Consider the following 13,202-nt stretch of genomic DNA (forward strand, 5'->3'; position numbering starts at 1 on the left):
GAAATAATAAAACAAATTTGCTAATAATTTGGCTTGAAATAAGAATTAATGGAAATAACAGAAACATCTTGAAACAAGTACAAAGGCGTCATCAATACATCTTCACAAGTCAAAACTACCAAAGTTAAGATTATAAATATAAAATGAAACCCTGAATTCAAGTAATTTTGAACCATTTTTTGAAATGACAGACACTCAGAAATAAGAGGTGAAACTCATTTAAGACAAATATTACAAATAAAATGAATTAGAGACAGTCAGTCGGATAAAACAGGGCTTGCCCCAATAAGATAAGATGACCTTTAGTTGTCTCACAATGGGGAAATTCCAGTGTTGCAACACAGAGAAGGTACAGAAGTATAATAATAAAAAACGGATAGCTAATAAAAAACACTCTTGTAGAAAAACTCCTGTAAAAAAATATTTTATACCCTTAATAAAAATAATCAGCTGTTATATAAACAGAGAATATTGCACCAGGATGATTGACATTATGTCACAGTATTGCATATGATTATGACAGTATTGCACATGATTTTGAAAGCTGAATGACACAGCTCAGGGCTAACAGTGTTTGTTGTAGAGTCTGACAGCAGCAGGAAGGAAAGACCTGCGAAACCTTTCCTTCACACAGCGAGGGTGGATCAGTCTGTCACTGAAGCTGCTCTCCAGAGTGGACAGTGTGTCCTGCGGGGGGCGACACTCATGGTCCAGCATAGATGTGAGTTTATGCTAGGACCCTTCTGCTGCTCCAGCATCACAGATGCTGCTGCTCCAGCATCACAGAGAGGGATGCTTGATCAATAGATCTGGAGTCAGACCATAACCACTTCCACAGAGAAACAAGAGCTTTTTAAAAGTAGTCCTGGGACGGCGTCATATCCAAGAATCAATGTGAAACCGTTCCGAATCTCTGTACCAGATTTACTAAAGCGGGACACAAAAGGGAACTACCATTTCAAATGGAATTTAAACAGAAGAGGGCATGGAAGCTAGTGGTTTCTAGATCAAGGAAAGATGTATCCCCAAAACAGTTTTCTAAATATTAACAAAATGCATTGTGGGATTGCAGGACCAGCCATTTATTTATGTTTAACAGTGGTGAAAAAATAGCATTGCTGCCATAGTAATTAATGATTCTAAACAAAATTATAGTCTATTATAGTCTATGTTTTAAATATTTAAATGTGCTCAAAGTCACCTATAAACATGATGTTGAAACTTGTAGATTGTGTCTCGCAAAGTGTCCCAATTATTTACAATGGTTTGATCCACACTTCTCTGTGTACTTCAAGAAAGTGTGGAGTAATGCAGGCTTCAGGCAAGTATATTCCCTACAATGCATTTCATTGTTGTTTTCGTATGGTGCAGAATTTCCGGCTTAGCAACTTGGAGACACTTACAGAAACAAGCTAAAGCTGATGATTTTTTAAATAAATGTGCGACTGTCCAGCTGACAAGGCTGTATAAATGTTAGATCTGTTCTTATTTGTTTGTGGCCAATTCAGCAAATGATCCTGGTGACCAGGCTTAGAATGCATGGTTATAAGTTTATGTATAAAAATGGAGCATCAATTAGCCTTAAAACACATTCAACATCAAGACGCAAAACAACAAAACAAACTTATTTGCAAACTTTTTGAGAAGACTTGAGAAAAAAAATCTACAGAGCTAAGAGGGGCAGTCTCAACATGTGTAACTGAAATCAATCATTAACAGGAAAGGGAGATACTGTCTGCCAACCCACTTTTTCAGGCAATCAGTAGAAGGGTTTGCACAGAAGCATTTTTAGCAGCAGAGCGATGTCATGGACAGAAGCGACAGAGCCTTGTGTTCGCCGTTGGTCGCCAGTTTGCGTTCGCCATTGGTCACAGGTTTGCGTTCGCCTGTCCCTTTGTCCCGGTCTCATTAACTTAAAACTCATGATTTTTAACCACAATTCAAATCTGTTTCATCGTAGATGGCCAAATGTGTGCAATTAATCGAATGGAAAAGCTCATCAGGGACGGCATTAAAAACAGTGTCAAAGAGGCAAACAAATCAAATCATTAAATACCATTATTTTGTATTTTTAATAAAACGTGATTACCAAGAGAAAGAAGATGTAGTAGAGTCCAGTAGAGAAAATGTTAATGTCGAAGGATAATTCCTGTTTTGTTTGAGTGTGTGTCTGTCTAGAGACGATGGGTGAGGAACTCCAGTTATTTTCTCTGCATTGATCTAGCTAATAATGAACATTAAAAAATCCAGGCAACTATTTTGTGTCTTTGACCACGAGAGAGCGCAGAAAATAATTCTCTAGGTCTGGCTCCTCTTCGTTCTTGTCCAGGCATAGGATAATTTGCTCGGTATGCATTTGTCTGATGCAACAGACGTGGGGTCCTCATCAGCCCGGACAAGCCCACCTAAGGACAGCTGGCCTTCTAACCATTTACAACCTGGATCCCCACCAGAACATCTCACTTAATATGGATCAAAGATGATTTAAAGAGACAGACGATGAGGAGGAGCAGGTAAGAGTCAGTAATGTAGTGGGATGGAAATGTCATTACAATGAGCACAGAAATTATATAGTAAGTGGAGATGGTGTGAGCCGATGGAGAGAACCAAGCCCAGAGGTACAATTCTTTCAGGCAAAAACTATTTAGTCATGAAGATGGATAGGCTTTACAATCAGTAGTAGGAGAACAAGTTGAGAAACCAGATTTATAAAAGATGGTGTTAAATTGGGGGAATTCATAACAGGTTAACCAATTAACCTCAATTAACCGAGTGACAACATTTTCACAGTTAAAATGCTATTAAAAGCCAAAACCACTTTTTTTTTTTTTAAACTGTGTAAATGGGTCTAAAAGATACGAATCTCTGACCTTATTTTGACATTTTGGTTCATATTTGACTTTTTGGCCCAAAGCCATGTATGCAACGTCTGTTTTGGGTTCAAATGTGGCCACTTAATTTGAATTTCGTGGTTGGACAAGCAGCCGCTGCTTAATCGTTGTGGCCTCACAACCAAGCCCCTGTGAGACCTGCCCCTGTGTCTGACATAGTGACAGTGGGGGCTAGAAGAGAGTGGAAGACCTCTTCTCGTAAAACATTTTATCATCTGCCTCTCAGCAACATATTGGAAAAATACGAAAAATACTTGAAATTCATGTTTTATATACTGAAGCTTGAAGGGTATATTTATTTATATGTATTACAACATAAACTATCTGTAATAACAAACTATAAGTGCCAGTGAGCTGCAAGTCAAATGATCCATCTGAATGCAGCAATAATTTTTGCAGTGGTTTTGTAAACATAAGATAGAAATGAGCAATTAGCTCCGAGGGAAGCACTACTTTAGCCATCTCTGCCTCGGCTGATTTCAGGCCAAATTGAGGCATCACCTTGAACAGACAACTTGCCCAGGCTCCAGTCAGACCCGCTGAGATCCACTAAGCTCCGTGGTGCCCAGTCTTGTATAGAGAAGAGGGGAAAGAAGTAAGAGGAGAAAGAAGTAATCCAAACGGAAATGTCTGATCAGTTTCAAAACTAGATGTGCGTGCCATCCTTCCTTCAGCCATGTTGTTTCCTATCCTTTTGAGCTGGTTTATATTGCTTGGAAACATGTTTGGTGCATTAGAAATACATGTTTAGATTAACCTTGTTTTATTGTATTAAGACAATGCCATGGACTTTTTTCCCTTGTCAAATTAAAGCCTTTTCCTAACAACTACAGAAATCCTGCCAGAAGCCAAACAAGGTCCACTTAGAATGGAGGATTTTTTGGCCCATTGGCTTCATTAGATAGCTCAGCATGAAATGGGGATTAGAGAGAAGGGAAGACAACTGTTAGAGCCGGGATTCGAACTCAACACTGCAGCTGGCTGCACATGGAGCCTGGCATGTGTGCTGCCGCCTTAACCACTCGACCACCGGGCAATACCAGAATGGAAATTCGATCTACAACCGCTTTGGTGGACAAGCAAAGAAAGGAAATGGAGACAGACTTCCAGAAGGGCTGGCTGAAAGAACATCCAAACTGTATCCATCTGTATGTGTTATGAAAGTGCACAAGTGAACATGCATGAGTGAAAATGTATGAGTGAGGAAGAATGAGTTGTGTAGATGTGTACATTTACCACTGATTTATTTAGAAAAACGGAAATGTGTTTTAATGACTTGTGGGGGGTGTAGAAATGCTCAACCAGGGACGGAAGTTTAAAAGTAGCTCTGGCTACAAGCTTTGTTTTGTAACTATCTATGATTGCATTGTCCCTGTTTTTTTTTTTTTTTAAATGAGCCACTACACCACTGCAACAGTGGTCAGATCTTGTGTGGATGGACACAAGTATGTTTGCATCTGAAGTCAATACCCTGAACAGGGAACAAAGACGGGGGCTCGTTCAGCTCTGCACTACTAAAGGGTGGATGTGATTTGTTTTGGACCATGTCTTCTGGCCTCTCTCGTGCTGCGGCTTGACTGGAGGGGAGCTGGCCCCATATTCCATGGGATCACGGAGGTTTTGTTCTGGAGCAGTCCCTCCCATCTTCCCGTAAGGACGAAGTGAGCTCTTAACCTTATGCGGAGAGTTCCCCCTCTCACAACCACATGTTGGCAGTGGTTAAACAAAATTCTAAAAAAAATACACACAGTTCTTATGCAAATGACAGCAGTTCCACAATTAAATGCATTAATCATACAGGTCAAATTGCTACTCGCTTTGGTCAACAAACAGGTGGTTTGATAAGATGAGAAAATAAGAAGGAAAGACCTAACAACACAACTATGCTACAATCCCAGCCAAGGCTTCAGCTTTTTTTTTATATGTACAAATTACTCAAGGGAAATGTTTCATACTGGTTAAACTGAACACAGAGCTTTCATTAATAGTCTGGCAACAGTAGTGAAGTGAGCAACTTCTTCCTTCTTGTAACTTTAGGTATAGAGGAAGACAAAATGGCAGGTGTGCCGCCATCTATAGATCTATCCATGTATTTATTTAAAAGAGTCAATGTACAATATAAATATTTGTTTGCCAAGTCAACGAATTGAAAAAACAATCGCTGACAAGTCGACAACTAAAATAATCATTAATGACAGTCCTACACTAAACATGCATTAATGAAACAATTTTAGAAGAATGGGAGAAGCCCGTTTGATTAGATCAAATATTGTGCATCTCAATATGAAATCTAAACCAGCCTCCTCTGCACTCAACTTTCTTTTGAACAAAAAGTAATTATAAACATGTTGAAACAGTGAACATCTAGCATGGTGCACTCCCATTCATAGGTTACATACAGTACACAACCACAGAATACTTCGCGAGAGAACATATTGAAATTTATAGTAAAAAGGTAAATTTGTGGTTTGGCAAAGCCACATTGGAAAACACTAAACACCACCTTATGAGTACAAAGACAACAAAAGCTTGTAAAAAAAAAAAAAAAGTAGATAGTGATGGCTTTATGGCGCAACCATAAAGAAATAACAATTCCAGCGCTGATGGTTACTGCATTAGTCCTCGCACACAGGTTAAGGTCCAAAGGGAGAAACCCCAGACAAACACTGAGTGGGCTGAAAGATTTAAGATGTGAGCATGCCAAAGAAAAGGAGAAGTTTGAAGATGTTCTCAGACAGCACACGTCATGGATGCACTGCCCCCTGTGACCAGGTCTCTCTGCACCACAGTAGCAGGAGGCAAAAGGGAGAGCAAGACAGCCCAGACGTGGAATTATAGAGTATTATGAAATATATTAGGCGAGCAGACGCTATGACCTGAAAACATGACTTCCAATGCTGCGTTCTACTTGGGATGGCAGTGGTGGAGCGTGAAGAGAGGGCTGGCCTGAGAACAGAATAGTGTTACTCTGCTTTCTGTTACAGCCAAGAAAGTCAGCTCTAAGCACCAAGCCGGTCTGTATTAAAAAGGCAACGGGTTCTCGTATTATCTTCGTTAGATCCTTTATTAATTGTACATTCCTAAAACAAACAAGTTATTATTTCAACACACTGTGATTTTGCAAGTTTTCCCACATAGAAATTGTGGAGGAGTCTAACATTTCATCGTAGGTGCATTTCCACTGTGAGAAATGGAATCTAAATATAAATAAAAAATATAGCCGCAAGAGGCAATGATCGGCCCTCGCCACGCTGCCGCCGCCACGCCGCAAGAGGAGGGGGCGCTAACGCGCCCCAATTGTCCTGTTATTACGCCTACTGCTGAATCGGTGACGCTGTCACATCTTCTCCCCTTTGTTTTACCATTCAAAAAGCAATTTTATTTTGAATTCTTGGCAAAATGTGCGGCTTTGCCGCACAGACACCGTGACTCTTTGAATAAAAATGTGGATAGCTTTTGATGGTCCACACCTGAAGATGAGTCTCACCAAATTTCACGTTAATAGGGCTAACGCCCTGGGAGGAGTTCGTGAAAGTCTAAAGTGTAAACATGTTCAGGCAATTTCCCCATTGGAATAGCATGGGAGGTTTTGGTCATCGCTACGGCAACGTCATAACAATTATGACATGGGTCTCATTGACTTTTTTGATGGGGATGCCAAAATTGAGTTGTGTGTCAAATTTCATATAATTAATAAATAAAATCTGTAGGGGGCGCTGTGGCGCCAAATTAATTTATTTCACTTCAAGTAGGGTTAGGGCAAAGAGTTTAACAACTGATTCTAATTTGACGAAATTCGGACTTTATCTGCGCAAACGGCAGAAATGTTAAATTTGGGAGATTTCTGAAATTCTTGCTACAGTTTGCGGCTTCGCCGCACAGAGACCGTGACAGGTATCAATGTAATTTGAATAACTTTTGATGTCCCAGTCTTCAGTACCATTTTCACCAAATTTCAGCTTTTTAGAGCCAATGCCCTGGGAGGAGTAAGTAAAAGTACGACGTTTGGAAAAACGTAGCCATTTTTGAAGCAATATGGCCAACATTTGGTTGGGCGAACGGCGTTGCCGTAATAATATTTTTTACTTCTCTTGTCACCATCTACCTCTGCGCCAAATTTCATGATTCTACGATCAGATTTTTTTTGGGTCATTTCCTATGTCTCAATGCATTTTTGGTACATTTGGGGGCGCTGACGTGACATTTTTTTTTTTATTTTAGAAAAAGGGAAATAGCCAGAATGTAGAGAGGCACGATTTTTAGAGGTGTGAAAAATAGGGGTGTTGGTCCCGAGAAGAAGAAAGAAGAATATTCCGATGCGAAAACAATGTTTCCCATTTTTCATCATAAATTATACATTTTCGGAAAGCGCTCGCGCTTTCCTACCTCATGGTGTGGGTCCCTGGTCACTGACGGGTACTTTCGTTAATTTTGAGTGGGCTCCGCCCACTTTGTGTTTTTGGCCCTCTATACAGTAATAATGTTCAATTTTTGCATTACATGCTTATATGCACGGAACATGCAAGAGATGGGGAACATATTCGTAAGCTACTTAGGGCAAATGAGTGCTTTATATGGGGATGACGACCGCGAGTCGTCATCCCAATGTAAAGTGCTCGTTTAGTGCGCACTTTTGCACGGGCTTCGCCCGTTTACAACGGTAATGTTCCATTTTCCTACTACTAATTAGTATGCACGGGGCGTGCATGAGTGGAGGAGTGCGTTAGTGAGTGTTTGGAAGCGGGCGAGCGATTCGCGCTCGATTTCGTGCGCACTTTCACAGCCGTGCTTCGCACGGCCTTACGGGATTAATAGGCCTGTATGTTTTTGTCGCAAATAAGTATTTGACCACCTGAGTGTAAATATTTGGCCACTCCTTCACGCAGATCTTCTACCCTGAGCAAAACAGAGTTTCAGCTCCCTCCAAAGATCTTCTATTGGATTTAGGTCTGAGACTGTCTAGGCCACTCTCGAGCCTTGATATGCTTCTGTAGAGGAATGGAGATGTGACATTCCTCAACTGCAAGATAACAGAAACTCTCTCTGAACAATGTTTTTTTTTTCTCACCACAGGAGGGCTCTGGTCCTTTTGTGATAACAGACATTCTCCCCTCACGAACATTTATTACAGGAAGACATGAAAGTTATGGATAATGTGATAATGTCATGAATGTTTGTCTATATTTGCGCCATACACTGCCGTTTTACCTTGTGTTATGCATTTCCACTGTTTAAGGTTTAATGTTTTCGGCGGTAAGTCGAGTATGACCACCAAAGGTGAAAGAAGATGTAAAATGTATCTACCTCAAGAAATAACGTGCACAAACTGCTAAAAGTGTTGAACGTGTAATGTTAAAACAGGGTTTTATTTTTGCCAAAAACTACGTTCAACAGGAAGTAGCCGCAGTAGCGCCCGCCCCTTCCTCTTTTAGCCTGCCCGGCGCACTGAACAAAACACACGCCCCAGGGCGAACACGCTCTCTTTTGTCTTCTCTCCATTCTTTGAACCACGTCTGAAAAGACGCGCACCTTTTGAATTTCCTTTTTCATCAACAAAGTCCGACACGTGGGGAATGAGGATCCAGGCCAGGCCCTCAATTCCCTCTGAACTCTGAATACAACCTACCTGGGATCGGACTGAGATTATTTTCTTCTTTTTCTACCTCGTTTATTTTACTTTTGAAGCAACCTACGTCGTTTTTGTAGATCAGCAAGCGCGTTCCCATCTGAGTAAAGTGCAGCGTGAGGAGCTAAAACGCCGCTAACGCTGAGGAAACGTTCCATCGTTTGAAAGACTCTGAGCCACGCGCCGCCGCCGCCTCCGCTGACTCCGCTGCCGGTACACGCCTGAGACTGCTCCGCCGGTCCCTCCGCTCCTTTTCCATGGATCCAGTCCGGAGAACAAGGACCAGGCCGCGGACCTATTCTACGCAAACCGTAAGCCAAATCTCAGTGTGTGGCCTTAATTTGCAGTTGTGGCGTGGTTTTGGATAAACCCTGGCTGGTCTTAATATTCCCTCCTCACTAGCGCAAGCTAATTTTTCCCCTTTTTGATATAGATTAGCATAGACACTTTTGATTATTCAAAGCAAAAACCCTGGTTTAACCGACTACCTGCATGAATCTGCTGTTAAAATCTGATACGAGTCATCACCTGTGATTTACCTGCAAGAATCTGCTGTAGCGGTGCCATTTTGATTGTTTTGATAAATACACGCAAGATTTATTGACTATTGATTGATTTGATTAGACTATGTCGTAAGTCCCTGAACCGTGAAGTCACCCTTCAGACATTTAGGCCATGACCTCAAAGCCACATCGTTCAAGCTCGGTCCGAAAATTTGGGCACTAAAATCTGTTAAGATCACGTTCTTGGATATTACACAAAGAAAGCTCAGGAAAAAGTTCTCCATCAAAATCCCTGTCAATTTTGAGATAAAAGCGTTTATTTGCGGTGTTATATCTTTCGCATGTGCACATCGGCCACGGGGGTGTCAACGTCACGTGATGCCATTTGTACCAATGAGGTGATCGCCGGTTGTCGGTCAGTATTACTACGCGATGTAAACAACATTTAGTATGCGGCATGTCAATGGTGAATGAGGATAGCTCTGAAGACATAAGGCGAAGATCTCCCCGTAAAAAGGGTGTCCGAGGTGTATTGTACATACAGGTGTCGATACAGGAATTCCTTGTGAATCATTCACGGAAGAACGGTGAATTTGGATTCCACTTGCTACAGACGGTTTATTGAGAAGAAAAGGATAACCGGTGCACAGAGACGATTTGAGAAAGAACAGACTGAAAGTGAAAGAAAGAGGAAGCATCGATTGCTGCATTGATCTCTCCAAAAAGGCTACGCTCAAAATCTGCCAAACTTTCATCATCATCAGAGCCACACACTTCACAGCAAGTTTTACCCAGACAATGCACAGTCTGTTGTAAGGCTGAAAGATTCACCAAAGTCTACGGGAAGCGTGGAAGAGACAGATTGGTAAAGGCGGAAACAGAAAGTGCTGGTATGTATTTATTAAATTACAATTATTACAATCAATTAATTAGAACCTAAAAATGAATTTTTGTGCACATGTCTCTCTTTCTTTCAAGGTCTGCTCTGTAAAGCTGCAGAGAAGAAATCTGATGAGAATATTCTATGTAATATTAGAGCTAAGGACTGTGTTGCCATTGAAGTGCATTACCATAAGTCACGCTACAGAGAATACACAAGATTATTGACCAAACATCATGGCTCTCAAAGAGGAAGGTGCGTAAAACTTTACAATACATTTTACCATAACCACGAAGCAACCTTTGTCTTTGAAATATATACATGGTGGTTTTATATTGAATGTGAGAAACTGTATAATTCTGTGTATGATTGTCACAATTAATAATTTAATTTACAATGCATCAACATACTGGTACTGTAATGGCAAAAAATTGAAAAAGGCAATGGGCAAGATTATATTTTTCCACAACAGCACCAACTAATAATATACAATTGCTGAAAAAAATGAGATTTTTTTTCCTCATAGAAATATTGTTGTATAGATTTTAAGTGTCAGGGACAGATTCACACATGCCGTATTGTATTAAGTGTGTGATTTTTCTGTGCAGCAGTACATGACAATTAGTTTCTTTTTAATTAATAGGCCATCAAGTGTCACAGATTTTGGCAGTGTGTATGAAGAATTCTGCAAGACGGTTATTGATGAACGAATAATTGTTGGTCAAGAATTCGGATGACAAAGTTGGTTCAGCTCTTCATCAAACTTGTTAAACGGAAAGAAGGACAAGACATCAGGGAATTCAGGTACGTTAATTAATAAGATGAGATAAGATGAGCCTTTATTAGTCCACACAATGGGGGACATGTGTGTCAGACACAGTCCCGGGCTCTCACAAACTGATTAATAGTAGAGGTTAAGATTGATCAAATAAAAATCCCACAATGAAGGATAAAATCCAAAGGGAGAAGTGAATATATACAGTTGAATTTATCTTCATCCTACATTTTTGAACTTCTTCCCTCACTGTGGGAATTCTGAAAAGCTTGGAGCTGCTGATATCACCGTTGGTATGTCTCTGTCATCTGTATCATATGTCTGTAAACTGACCCAGTTTTTTCTTTTTTAATTTCAGTATCATCTGCAAAACGATTACCCACAGCTGCATTTCCATAACCCTCACCGCCAGAACAACAGTGAGCTTGTGTTTGTGGACACGCAGGTGATGTTGTTGACACTTTACCATCTTCCTCTGGTACTGGGACAGAATCAGATACAGATAGAGATGATGACTCAACACCAGAGGAAACTGCTCAACCACACGAAGGTCATGGCAATAGCTTGGAGAGAAAAAGAGTCTTGTACACTGCAGGGATTGATTATTTTTGTGTGTGTGATATAAATAAATCTTACATTTTTTACCATACATTCCTTTTATAAGTATCAAAGTGCTGAAAAAGTTTAAGCTGTTAATACAAGTACAATGTACTGAAAGTGGCAAAATGCTAAAATTATCATTTCTGACATGCCCAACTTTCAGCAATTCTACACTGATGTTGAAAAAGATTAATATTTTGAGAAAGTCAATTGTGAAATGTGGCAAAAAACTGTTAAAGTTTTTAATAGCCGTTTTTGAAAATTGGATTTTGTGGCACTTTTCAGTTTGATTCATGTCTAAAATATTAAAGCTACATTGATGATACTCTGGAATCCTTTTATTTGTACCAATGTGTAAGTGCTGACCGAGTTTGAGATTTCCATCTATTTTAGTTATCTAGTAATAGTAACTTGAAAATGGCAAACATGCCAAAAAGTCACAAATCTGAGCATTTACCCAACTTCAGGCTCTTGTATCTCGCTATTGTGCAAGTTTCAGGCGGAGAACTTTTTACCCAGTAAGGAACATATATTTGAGATCACAAAAATGATAAAATTAGTTAGTGCCCGATTTTTCGGTACGAAACTATTTCTGGGCATCTTTTGAGCTTGGGGTCACGGCCTTCTTCAACGAGCTCGATTAAGGACCTTATTTTAGCTTTGGATCTTATCCTGGTGCCCCGTCTATTCTACATTTTCGCAAAAATCTTCCTTAATCACTAAACTGAATATCTGTAGCTTGAGACCCCTACACTTCTTACGGAGCCACTCCTTGGTTATCCTGGCTGTGTGCTTTGGGTCATTGTCATGTTGGAAGACATCTTCAATGCTCCTCAAAAAGAGGTTGTTACCCAAAATCTTGCAATCCATGGCCCATTCATTCTCTCCTTAATACAGCGCAGTCGTCCTGTCCCCTGTGCAGAAAAGCACCCCACATGATGTTTCCTCTGATATGCTTCACAGTATGGGTGGTGTTCTTGGGATGGTGCTCATCCTTCTTCTTCCAAACACGGCGAGTGAAATTTATACCAAAATGCTCCATTTCATTGTCATCTGACCACATGAGTTTCTCCCATGACTCCTCTGGATCAGATGGTTACTGGCAAACCTCAGATGGGCCTGGTCATGTGTTGAGTTAAACAGGGGAAGCTTTCGTGCAATGCATTATTTTAAACCATGACGGTGTAGTGTATTACCGAAAGTAACCTTTGAAATTGTGAATAGATCGAACAACTTTATTTTTATGGACTCAATAGACGTGACCTCTGGGTAAACTCTATGAATTACCTGGGCCCCACTTCGCGAACTAAAGGAAAACCAGGACTATACTCCACGCTTGAGCTAATGCATCCATCTGGAGCTGAGGACTAATGATAAACATCAGTAGTTAATGAATCCAAATCAGTAAATGAATCCGAGTGGTGCACCAGCTTTCATGGTCTTTATGACGTGTGGAAATGGACAATCTCAATGCCACAGTCGCTTAACCTCCCTGAGACAGACGTAAGGGCATGGAAAATGACTTCAAGTGTAGAGCTGAGCCGTCCAGGTGCAATCAAGCGCTGCGTGCCCTGTGCCGAGACCACGCTTTAATTAGGACTCCAGCTCGTCCAGGTTGTAAGGCCTTAACGATGTTGCAGAGAAGAGGGCAGACCATTTCATTTAATGCAGCGGAGTACAGAAGAGCTCATCTATGCTTTCTTCAGGGCTCCGTCACACCTCTGTACTTCAAAGACCTGTCAGCACAATGAGAGAAGGGCTCCAGACAAAAGCGCAGGACTAATCAACGTAATAGGACACGTATCATCTGTCGCTATGATTTGAGAGAAAAGTTTGCAGCCACTTTTAACAATCACGATGAAGACAGAGGAGTTCAGAGAGGAAGCACCTGCAGCAGTCCCAAAGAGCCTGTTGGAATAAAATGGGT

General features: G+C 40.7%; 1 protein-coding gene across 3 annotated transcripts in view; it reads right to left on the minus strand.

Annotated features, from left to right (window-relative positions):
• Positions 1-13,202, minus strand: part of mpp7a (MAGUK p55 scaffold protein 7a) — a 227,548-nt gene that overhangs the window by 191,358 nt on the left and 22,988 nt on the right. The gene's annotated exons all lie outside the window — the stretch shown is intronic.

This window comes from Eucyclogobius newberryi, unplaced genomic scaffold (genome assembly GCF_026437365.1).
Source record: "Eucyclogobius newberryi isolate DKJ021-1_F unplaced genomic scaffold, fEucNew1.0.hap1 SCAF_18, whole genome shotgun sequence".
In the NCBI taxonomy this organism is placed as follows: Eukaryota; Metazoa; Chordata; class Actinopteri; order Gobiiformes; family Gobiidae; genus Eucyclogobius; species Eucyclogobius newberryi.